The sequence below is a fragment of the Pongo abelii genome, chromosome 20 (assembly GCF_028885655.2).
Source record: "Pongo abelii isolate AG06213 chromosome 20, NHGRI_mPonAbe1-v2.0_pri, whole genome shotgun sequence".
NCBI classification, from domain to species: domain Eukaryota; kingdom Metazoa; phylum Chordata; class Mammalia; order Primates; family Hominidae; genus Pongo; species Pongo abelii.
This window is the reverse complement of record NC_072005.2, coordinates 9,679,775-9,691,572: the sequence shown is the minus strand read 5'-3', so window position 1 is coordinate 9,691,572 and position 11,798 is coordinate 9,679,775. Positions and strand designations below refer to the sequence as shown.

Below are 11,798 nucleotides of genomic sequence, written 5' to 3'. Positions count from 1 at the left end.
ATACTCCATCTCAAAAAAAAAAAAAAAAAAAGAAAAGACAAAGTAAAAAGGAATTTTTAAAAAATTTTATTGTTTTTTAAGGAGATGGGGTCTTGCTGTGTTGCCCAGGCTGGTCTCCAACTCCTGGCCTCAAACAATCCTCCCATATTGGCCTCCCAAAGTGCTGAGATTACAGGCATGAGCCAACGTGCCCAGCCAGAAATACGTACTTAATGAAGAAAAAAAATCAAGATTTATAGAAAGTATTATTATATTGAAAATGTGGCCGTGCGTGGTTGCTCATGCCTATTGTAGGGAAAAGAAAGAGATCAGACTGTTACTGTGTCTATGTAGAAAAAGAAGACATAAGAAACTCCATTTTGATCTGTATCCTGAACAATTGTTTTGCCTTCAGATGCTGTTAATCTGTAACTTTAGCCCCAACCTTGTGCTCACAAAACATATTGTATGGAATCAAGGTTTAAGGGATCTAGGGCTGTGCAGCATGTGCCTTGTTAACAATATGTTTATAGGCAGTATGCTGGGTAAAAGTCATCACCATTCTCCATTCTCGATTAACCAGGGACACAATGCACTGCGGAAAGCCACAGGGACCTCTGCCCAGGAAAGCTGGGTATTGTCCGAAGTCTCTCCCCACTGAGACAGCCTGAGATATGGCCTCGTGGGATGGGAAAGACCTGACCATCCCCCAGCCTGACATCCGTGAAGGGTCTGTGCTGAGGAGGATTAGTAAAAGAGGAAGGCCTCTGTCTCCTGAATGCCTCTGGGAACGGAATGTCTTGGTATAAAACCCGATTGTACATTGTTCTCTTCTGAGATAGGAGAACACTGCCCTGTGACTGGAGGTGAGACATGCTGGTGGCAATGCTGCTCTGTTATTCTTTACTACACTGAGATGTTTGGGTGGAGAGAAGCATAAATCTGGCCTACGTGCACATCCAGGCATAGTACCTTCCCTTGAACTTCTTTGTGACACAGATTCTTTGCTCACATGTTTTCTTGCTGACCTTCTCCCCACTATCACCCTGTTCTCTTGCCACATTCCCCTTGCTGAGATAGTGAAAATAGTAATCAATAAATACTGAGGGAACTCAGAGACTGGTGCCAGTGCAGGTCCTCTGGACGCTGAGCGCCAGTCCCCTGGGCCCACTGTTCTTTCTCTATACTTTGTCTCTGTGTCTTATTTCTTTTCTCAGTCTCTTATCCCACCTGATGAGGAAATACCCACAGGTGTAGAGGGGCTGGCCCCTTTCACCTATAATCCCAGCATTCTGCAAGGCTGAGACGGGCAAATCACGAGGTCAGGAGTTTGAGACCAGCCTGGCCAACATGGTGAAATGCCCTCTGTACTGAAAATAGAAAAAATTAGCTGGGCATAGTGGCAGCCACCTGTAATCCCAGCTACTTGGGAGGCTGAGGCAGGAGAATCACTTGCACCCAGGAGACGGAGGTTGCAGTGAGCTGAGATCGCACCACTGCACTCCAGCCCGGGCGACAGAGTGAGACTCCGTCTCAAAAAAAAAAAAAAAAAAAGTAAAAAGAAAACGCAATGGAAACAGCAGGTTCTATAAAATAAAGAATGAAAAAATAGGCTGGGCCCGGTAGCTCACGCCTGTAATCCTAGCACTTTGGGAGGCCGAGGTGGGTGGATCATGAGGTCAGGAGATTGAGACCATCTTGGCTAACACCGTGAAACCCCGTCTCTACAATACAAAAAAATTAGCTGGGTGTGGTCGTGGGTGCCTGTAGTCCCAGCTACTTGGGAGGCTAGGCAGGAGAATGGTGTGAAACCAGGAGGTGGAGCTTGCAGTGAGCCGAGATTGCATCACTGCACTCCAGCCTGGGGGACAGAGAGAGGATCGTCTCAAAAAAAAAAAAAAAAACAAGAAAAAAGAAAGGCCTACAGAAAGAATGACCGAATGGAAGAGACAGACCATGCCATTCACTGGTCTATCACTGGCAGGTTTAATATGGAAGAATCATGGAAAGTCTCCAGGAACATGAGGAGCGGCATACAAAAAAGCTTTATATAGATACACACACACACACACACACACACCACATATATATATATATATTTTTGAGACGAAGTCACGCTCTTGTCCCCCAAATTGGAGGGCAGTGGCCCAATCTCGGCAACCTCCGCCTCCTGGGCTCAAGCGATTCTCCTGCCTCAGCCTCCTGAGTAGCTAGGATTACAAGCGCCTGCCACCACACCCAGCTATTTTTTGTATTTTTAGTAGAGACGCGGTTTCACCATGTTGGCCAGGCTGGTGTCAAACTCCCGACCTCAGGTGATCCACCCGCCTTGGCCTCCCAAAGTGCAGGGATTACAGGCGTGAGCCACTGGTGCCTGGCCTTAAATATCTATTTTAATAGAGACAGGGTCGAGCCGGGCACAGGCCTGGGCAACAAGAGCAAAACTCTGCCTCAAAAAAACAAACAAACAAAAAACAGAAAGAAAAGAAAAGAAAGACACACTGTCTTGCTATTTTACTCAGGCTGGTCTGGAACTCTTGGACTCAAGCTATCCACCTGCCTTAGTCTCCCAAAGTGCTGGCATTACAGGCGTGAGCCACTGAGCCCGCCTGGGATAAGCTTTGGAGGACCATCCTCTGGGGTGCATCCCATCCCCCATCCCCGCCTTTCCAGCCCGTCTGGCCACTTGAAAGGCGGGCTAGGCCCGGTCCCACCTCTAAACCGCCCCCAAGTATGGGCCCCACCCCTCGCCCACAGTTCCGTCCAGAGGCCCGTTTCTAAACTCATCTTTTTCTCTGAACCCGTTTCTGCATCTCGCTCCCTGAGCCAACCCCAGGCACTGTCCGCACCCAACCAGGAGGAAACTATAATTTCTGTGTCCTACGTGGCTGAAACTCAAGCCCTGGAGCCCCACCCCGCTGGAGGCTCGGAGCGGAAGTGATGTCAGCGTGCCACCGCCATCTTTACCGGCTGTGGCTCCGCATGGTCAGTGCCATTTCGCCTTTATTGTGGTGGAGTCCACCCCTGCTGTGGTGAGTTCCACCTGCTTGGGGGTCCGGGAGATAGCAGGGGGCGGCAAAGGAAGGATTGGGCATGGTCGCCCAGGAGCTTCTCAGATCCACCTCGTTTCACTCGCTTTTCTAGGGGCTGTCCGTCCTCCTGGTGCAGCCTCTGGCCAGTTCCGAGAGGCCGCACACTCAGTCTGTCCCCGTCGGGAGCCGTGTCAGGAAGTGTGTTTGTCCTGCCTCCGCCGGGTGTTTTCTTGAGTACTTTCATCCGCTGTGCTCCTCTCTTGAAAAGCTTGGAAAGCAACCTTTCGGAGTTTTTTTCTTTCTGAAAGGAAAAGGATTTCTGCCGTTCTGGTGAGGTTGGCTCTGGCCCCGCATTCTCCCGCGTCTGGAACCTATCTCTTCCGGCATGTTCCTGGTGAGCATGGGCAGAAAAATGGTTTCAAGAGGGCTGTGACTTCCATTTATTTGCTAAAAAATGTCTCATCTGAGAATCTGGCGGTCTTGATGTCCTTTACTTTTTTTTTTTTTTTTTGATTTGGAGTCTTACTCTGTCACCCACACTGGAGTGCAGTGGCACGATGTTGGCTCACTGCAACTTTCACCTCCCGGGTTCAAGTGATTGTTTAAATTTCTTTTTAAAGAATCAATATGTCAGTATGTTTAATTCTTTGCCTTGTATTTTAAACTTCTCTGTAAAGCAACCTTTTTCGATCACCTGCTCCACCCTGACTTATTCTGATTACCTGCTCCACCCAGACTTACTTCGATTACTTACTCCACCCTGACTCATTCCAGTTTCCTGCTCTGTTATAACCATTTTCCCCACCAAACCACTCACCCCGTCACTCTCTTTAAATTAGCCAATTGGAATTAGTTTAGCCTGTGGGGTCTAACCCTAGCCATTGGGGAAGGACACAGTGGCAGGGGCCACTTTCCTCAAGAATAAGAACCCCTTCCCCTCCCTTGTCCTGGTGTGCACTCACCATTGCTCCATCTGTGAGGTCACACCCTTCTATAGAAGTAAATTGCCTTGCTGAGAAAAGAAAATGTTATATTCGAGTGCTATTTTTTTTTGTGGCATGAAAACTTTATTTATAACATGATTCACCTACCTCAGCCTCCCGAGTAGCTGGGATTCCAGGCGTGCACCACCACACCTGGCTAATTTTTTATATTTTTGGTAGAGATGGGGTTTCACCATGTTGGCCAGGCTGGTCCCGAACTCCTGACCTCAAGTGATCCACCCGCCACTTATTTTTGACACATTACATTCAGATGGAAAAAACATATGGTTGTTTAGGGCATGCCCATTTTTGTATGTAAATATGAACACGTGTAGACTAAGCCTTTAGTTTTTTATTTTTATTTTCTTGCAGGTTTTTTTTTCTAATTGTTACCAGCTGCAAGCCTTTCTACTTAAGAAAGCCAGGCCAGATGCACTGGCTCACACCTGTAATCCCAGCACTTTGGGAGGCAGAGGCAGGCAGATCACCTGAGGTCAGGAGTTCCAGACTAGCCTAGCCAACATGGTAAAACCCTGTCTCTACTAAAAATGCAAAAATTAGCCGGGCTTGGTGGCGGGCCCCTGTAATCTCAGCTGTTGGAGATAAAAAAAATAAAATGTTCAGTGCTGCAAAGTGAAACCAGCACTCAGGCAAAAGTTTTCTCAGCAACGCAATTTATTTCTATAGAAGGGTGAGTCTCATGGATGGAATGATGGTGAGAGTACACCGAATAAAGGAGGGGAAGGGGTTTTTATTTCTAACTCTGGGTCCCTACCTCTGTGTCACTCCCCCGTGGGTTAGGGTCAGACCACAGAATCTAAACTGACCCTATTGGCTATCTGTGAATATTTTCCCCAAATAAGGAAGGATAGGGGGATGTGTGAGTCACGATGGTGGGATGTGCAGTTTCGAAGAGTGGAATAGCTGCAGAATGGGTAGCCAAGGGAACAGATGTGAGTTATTGATTAGAGCTGATGGGAAGGTTGTTTACAGTAACTAGAAGCAAGGAGGCATGGAGAAAAGGAAAGTTGAGTTTGAGAACAAAGAACAAGGAAGTTAATAGGCTGAACTTTTGAAGAGAAATTCAGAGAAATATATTGTATCTTACACAGCTACTCTGGAGGCTGAGACAGGAGAATCACTTTAACCCGGGAGGCGGAGGTTGCATTGAGCCGAGATCCCGCCACTGCACTCCAGCCTGGGTGACGAGCGAAACTGTCTCAAAAAAAAAAAAAAAAAAAAAACTCAACTATTCTCTTCATCTGAAGTTCTTAGGTCTGTACTTCCCCACAGAGCTTCAAAACAGGGGCCTCCAGGAACCAGGAAGAAAGGATGGAGGCTTTATTACACTGACACTAGAATTATTTACTTATTATAATCAGAATATTATTCTAGTATCAGTGTAATAAAATATCTAGTATCTGTATAATTTTTTATTATTAAGAGCATGTTTGGATTAAGTGTAATTTTTACATTTTTTTCTGAAAAATTTGATCCTAAGGAAAACTTGAACATCTAACACACCCAGTCTAGTAGATTTACTTAATTTTTTAGCATTTTTTTTCTTTCTCCTCAGGTAAATCTTATGGTGAACAATTTGAGGGTAAATTGAGCATAAATTGTACACGTGATGCTTGACCTTTAAATACTTCATAATGCAGCTCCTAAAAAAAGGCAGTCATACTAAAACCACAATACTAGTATTTCACTTAAATAAAAAATAATAATGTCATCTAATGTCTGCTTTCCGTAATAACTAAAATTCTCCTCATTGATTCAACGTATGCTCTTGGGTGTTTTTGGATCTAAGATCCATTCAAGATTTTTGCATTGCAATTATTAGTGTCTTCAGTGTCTTTTTGCCTATAACAGTTATTATTGTCTGTTATATTGACTTTCAGAGAGTCACACTCATTCTCTTAGAAAGTCATACAATCAGATATTTCTGATTAGATTCTCATGGTGTGTGTAAATATTCCTTTATTTCATGCGATTTCCTACAAACTTGGAATTGGGTCCAGAGGAGAAGCTGACAACCATTGTTTGATAATGGGTGACAGTATGTACTTCATGCTTTGGGGACCAAAAGTCTCAAATTACTCAGTTCTGCCTTAGTTACTTCATGTCCCATGACTAGTTGTTAATTCTCTGTCATGTGCTAGTGGCAAATCACAACCTGTTTCTCAAAAGAAAAACAGTTAATCTGCACAAGAGAGCATGGATTGACTCTGCAATACCAGAGGGCTGTACTCTACATCTTCTGTTGGTGCATGCCAGAGGCTTCCAATAAATAACATACCATTTAACATGGACATGTTGAGTATCACTGGATCTGCTGGATCAGGTGGACCAAGTGCTTGGGAAGCTTGCATTGCAGCCTGAAATTGCCCTTGTCTACAGTTGAAACTAGAATCCTTACAGGTAACTGTGTGGGGCGTTAAAGTACGTGCAAATGTACATGTTGCCTCCAAAATTCAAGAGGTCTATGGATGGTAGTTTTTGAGAAACCTCCATACTGGGTTTTTTTTCTTTCTTTGAGACAAAGTCTTGCTGGATCATCCAGGCTGGAGAGCAATGGCATAATCATAGCTCATTGCTCCTTATTAGTGGTAGGTGGTATTAGGTGCAGTAACTTGGAGTGACATCTTGGAGGGATGTCTTTACATGATCCAGACAAGGGAATGTCTTTACCCACAGACATGGTGGCCCCAGAATCTCCCACTCTGTATTTTACAATTCAGAAAAATTTTTTTGATTCATAATAGATGAACATATTTTCAGAGTACATGGGATAATTTGATACAGTCACATAATCAGCATAAGTAGCATATCTGTCACCTTAAATATTTATCTTTTCTTTATTGTAGGAACATCAAGTTATTCTCTTAGCTGTGTTGAAATGTATGATAGATGCATATTAAGTGTAGTCACCCTACTGATCTATTGAACACCAGTTCTTATTTCTTCTAACTGTATATTTTACCCATGAATCAACCTCTTTTTTTTGCGGGGGGGGAGATGGAGTCTCGCTGTTACCCAGGCTGGAATGCAGTGGCATGATCTTGGCTCACTGCAACCTCTGCCTCCTCCTGGGTTCAAGTTATTCTCCTGCCTCAGCCTCCTGAGTAGCTAGGATTAAGGGGTGCACCACCACACCTGGCTAATTTTTGTAGTTTTAGTAGAGACGGGGTTTTACCATATTGGAATGGTTGGCCTCAAACTCCTGGTCTCAGGTGATCCACCCGCCTTGGCCTCTCAAAGTGCTGGGATTACAGGCATGAGCCACCTCACTCAGCCTAATCAACCTCTCTTTATCTCCGTCTCCTTCCTACCGTTCTGGCCTCTAGTAACCACTGATCTGTACTTTATGCTCATGAGATCCAGTTTTTTAGCTCCCACATGTGAGAATATGGGGTATTTGTCTGCCATGCTTGGCTTATTTCACTTCCATGATGACCTCCAGTTCTATCCAGTTGCTGCAAATGACAGAATTCCATTCTTCTTTATGGCTGAAGAATAATCCGCTGTCTATATATACCGTATATTCTTTATTCATTCTTTCATTGTTAGACACTTAGGTTGATTCCATATTTTGGCTATTATGAGTAGTGCTGCGGTAAACAAGGGAGTGTATATATATCTTTTCAAATATGTTGATTTCCTTTCTTTTGGATATATACCCAGTGGGATTCCAGATCATATGGTAGTTCTATTTTTAATTTTTTGAGAAACCCCCATACTGTTTTTTTTTTTGTTTATTTGTTTTTTTGAGATAGTCTTGCTGTGTCACCCAGGCTAGAGTGCCATGGCATAATCATGGCTCACTGCAGCCTTGACTTCCTGGGCTCAGGTGATCCTCCCACCTCAGCTTCCTGAGTAACCAGGACCACAGGCCTCCACTAATACACCTGGCTAAGTTTTTTTGTTTGTTTCTTTGATTTTTTGAGACAGAGTCTCACTCTGTCACTAAGGCTGGGGTGCAGTGGCACAATCTTGGTTCACTGCAATGTCCACCTCCTGGGTTCAGGCAATTATCCTACCTCAGCCTCCGGAGTAGCTAGGACTACAGGTGCATGCCACCATGCCCAGCTAATTTTTGTATTTTCAGTAGAGACAGAGTTTCACCATGTTGACCAGGCTGGTCTCAAACGCCTGACCTCAAGTGATCTGCCTGCCTCGGCATCCTAAAGACCTGGGATTACAGGCATGAGCCACTGTCCCTGACTGTTTGTGTGTGTGTGTGTGTGTGTGCATGCAGACAGGTCTTGCCAGGTTCAGACAGGTTTTATGTGTGCATGTGTGTACAGACAGGTCTTGCTGTGTTGCCCAGCCTGGTCTGGAACTCCTGGGATCAAGTGATCTCTCACCACAGCCTCAAGTTTTGGGATTACAGGCATGAGCCACCACACCTGAATATTGTTCTCTACAGTGGCTGTACTAATTTATATTCCCACCAACTGTGTACAAGGATTATCTTTTCACAGTATCCTCATCAGCATTTGTTATTCCCTGTCTTTTTTATAAAAGCTACTCTAAATGAGGTGAGATGATGTCTCATTGTAGTTATGTGTGATTTGTATTTCTCTGATGATTAGTGATGTTGAGCATTTTTTGTTTACCTGTTGGCCATTTGTATGTCTTTTTTTTGAGAAACATCCATTCTGACCTTTTGCCAATTTTTTTATCGGATTTTTTTTGTTATCAAGTTTGAGTTCCTTATATATTCTGATTATTAATCCCAGGTGGATAGTTTGTAAATATTTTCTCCCATACTGTAGATTGTCTCTTCACTTTGTTGATTGTTTCTTTTGCTGTGGAGAAGCTTTTTAGCTTGGTGTAATCTCATATGTTTATTTTTACTCTTGTTGCCTGTGCTTTTGAGATCTTCCCAAGAAATCTTTACCCAGACCAATGTCTTGGATTGTTTCCCCAGTGTCTTCCTCTACTAGTTTTATAGTTTCAGGTGTTAGATGTAAGTCTTTAATCTGTTTTGACTTTATTTTTTTTATGCTGAGAGATGGCATCTAGTTTTATTCTGCATATGGTTATCCAGTTTTCCTGCAGCATTTATTGAAAAGACTGCTATTTTCCCATTGTATGCTTTTGGTGCCTTTGTTGAAAATGAGCTGTTTGTAAATGTGTAGATTTGTATTTAGGTTCTCTGTTCTCTTCCATGATCTCTGTGTTTTGTTTTTTTTTATGTCAGTACCATGCTGATTTGGTTATGATAGCTTTGTAGTATATTTTGAAGTCAGGCAGTGTGATGATTCCAGCTTTGTTCTTTTTGTTCAGAATTTCTTTGGCTGTTTGAAGTCTTTTGTAGTTGCATATAAATTTTAGGATTTTTTCTATTTTTGTGATGAATGTCATTGCTATTTTGATAAGAGTTGCTCTTAATTGTAAATTGCTTTGGGTAGTATTGTCATTTTAACAATATTCTTCTAATCCATGAGCATGGAATATCTTTCCATTTTTTTTCTGTATCCTCTACAGTTTGTTTCATCAGTGTTTTATAGTTTTCCTTGTATAGCTCCTTCACACTTTTGGTTACTTTTTATTTTCTCTTTTTTTCAGAGGTGGGGGTCTCACTTTGTTGCCCAGGCTGGAGTACAGTGGTGCAGTTGTAGCTCATGCAGCAGCCTTGAACTCCTGGGCTCAAGGAATCCTCCTGCCTCAGCCTCTTTTGAGTAGCCGGGACTACAGGTGTGTGCCATCGTGCCTGGCTAATTTTTTTTTTTAATAGAGACTAAGCTGTGCCACGTTGCCCAGGCTGGTCTTGAACTGTTGGGCTTAAGCAATCCTCCCACCTCAGCCTCCCAAAATTCTGGGATTACAATTGTGAGTCATCACGCCTGGTGCTGGCATTTTATTGTCTTTGCAGCTATTGTAAATGTGATTACTTCCTTGATTTCTTTTTCAGATTTTTCACCGTTGGCATATATAAATGCAACTGATTTTTCTATGTTGATTTTGTGTCCTGAACTTTTACTGAATTCATTTATCAGTTCTAACAGGTTTTTGGTGGAGTCTTTAGGTTTTTCTAAATATAAGATTATGTCAGCTGAGCATGGTGGCTCATGCCTGTAATCCCAGCACTTTAGGAGGCCAAAGCAAGAGGATCATTTGAAATCAGGAGTTCAACGCCAGCCTGGGTAATATATTGAGGACCCCTCTGCCCCCAGTCTCTAAAAGAAAATAAATAAAAAGTTAGCATTGTCACACATGCCTGTGGTTCTAGCTACTTGGGAGGCTGAGGCAGGAGTATCACTTGAGCCCAGGAGACTGAGGCTGCAGTGAGCTGTGATCACAACTGCATTCCAGCCTGGGCAACAGAGGGAGACCCTGTTTCTAAGGAGGAAAAGGTCATGTCATTGGCAAACAAGGCTAATTTGACTTCTTTTTTAGTTGAGATGCCCTTTATTTGTTTCTCTTGCCTAATTGCTCTGGCCAGAACTTATAGTATTATGTTGAATAGAAGTGGCAAAAGTGGACATCCTTGTTCTGTTCAAGATCTCAGAGGAAAGACTTTCAATTTTTCCCTGTTCAGTATGATGTTGGATGTCGGTGTGTCATATATGGCCTTTATTATTTTGAGGTATATTCTTTCTATACACAGTTTGTTGGGGACTTTTGTCAAAAAGCAATATTGAATTTTATCGAATGGTGTTTCAGCATCTGTGGAAATCTTATACGGTTTTTGTTCTTGGTTCTGTTAATTTGGTATGTCACATTTATTGATTGCATATGTTGAACCATCCTTGTATTTCTAGGATGAATTTCACTTGATTGTGGTGAATGATTTTCTTAATGTGTTGAATTTGGTTTGCTAATATTTTGGTGAGAGTTTTTACAGGTATGTTCATCAGTGATATTGGCCTGTAGTTTTGTTGTTGTTGTTGTGCTCTTGTCTGGTTTTGATATGAGAATAATGCTTACCTTGTAGACTAAGTTTGGAAATATTCTCTCCTCTTCAATTTTGTTTGAGGAGTTCAAGTAGTATTGGTATTAGTTCTTTAAGTTTTTGGTAGGATTCAGCAGTGAAGTCATCAGGTCCTGGGCTTTTCTTTGATGGGATTCATTTTGTTATCACTTCAATCTTGTTATTGGTGTTGAGGTTTTCTATTTCTTCATGGTTCAGTCTTGGTAGGTTGTATGCACCCAAGAATTTGTCCATTTCTTCCAGGCTTTTCAGTTTATTGGCATATAGTTTTTCATAATAGTTTCTAATGATCGGTTGTATTTCTGTGGTTTCTGTTCTGTTTTCTTTTTCATTTTTTATTTTATTTGGGTCATTTTTTTCCCTTAGTCTAGCCGAAGGTTGATTTTGTTTATCTTTTCAAGTAATCAGCTTCATGTTTTATTGATCTTCTGTATTGTTTTTTATTTTCAATTTCGTTTATTTTGGCTCTGGTCTTTATTCTTTTGTTCTACTAATTTTGAATCTGGTCTGTTTTTGCTTTTCTAGTATCTTAAGGGGTATCATTAAGTTTATTTTAAGATGGAGCTTTGTTCTTGTTGCCCAAGCTGGAGTGCAATAGTGCGATCTCGGTTCACCGCAACCTCTGCTTCCTGGGTTCAAGCGATTCTCCTGCTTCAGCCTCCTGAGTAGTGGGATTACAGGCATGCGCCACCATGTCTAGCTAATTTTGTATTTTTAGTAGAGACGGTGTTTCTCCATGTTGGTCTTGAACTCCTGACCTCAGGTGATCCACCCGCCTCAGTCTCCCAAAGTGTTGGGATTACAGGCATGAGCCATAGCAACCAGCCTCTTAAATTCTTTTGATTTTTTTTTTTTTTTAAGACT

At 42.5% G+C, this 11,798-nt stretch overlaps 1 protein-coding gene across 4 annotated transcripts in view; it reads left to right on the top strand.

The window, feature by feature from the left end:
• Positions 1–2,795: 2,795 nt before the first annotated feature.
• ZNF562 (zinc finger protein 562) overlaps positions 2,796–11,798 on the top strand; it is a 29,070-nt gene continuing 20,067 nt past the window's right edge. For 2 of the 4 annotated variants that reach the window (XM_063719294.1, XM_024237028.3), the window contains exon 1: positions 2,902–3,011. The gene's annotated coding sequence lies outside the window, so the exon portion shown is untranslated. Of the gene's footprint in view, positions 3,012–3,319; positions 3,406–11,798 lie in introns of all 4 variants that reach the window. The other 2 variants (XM_063719292.1, XM_063719293.1) reach the window with 2 other exon arrangements.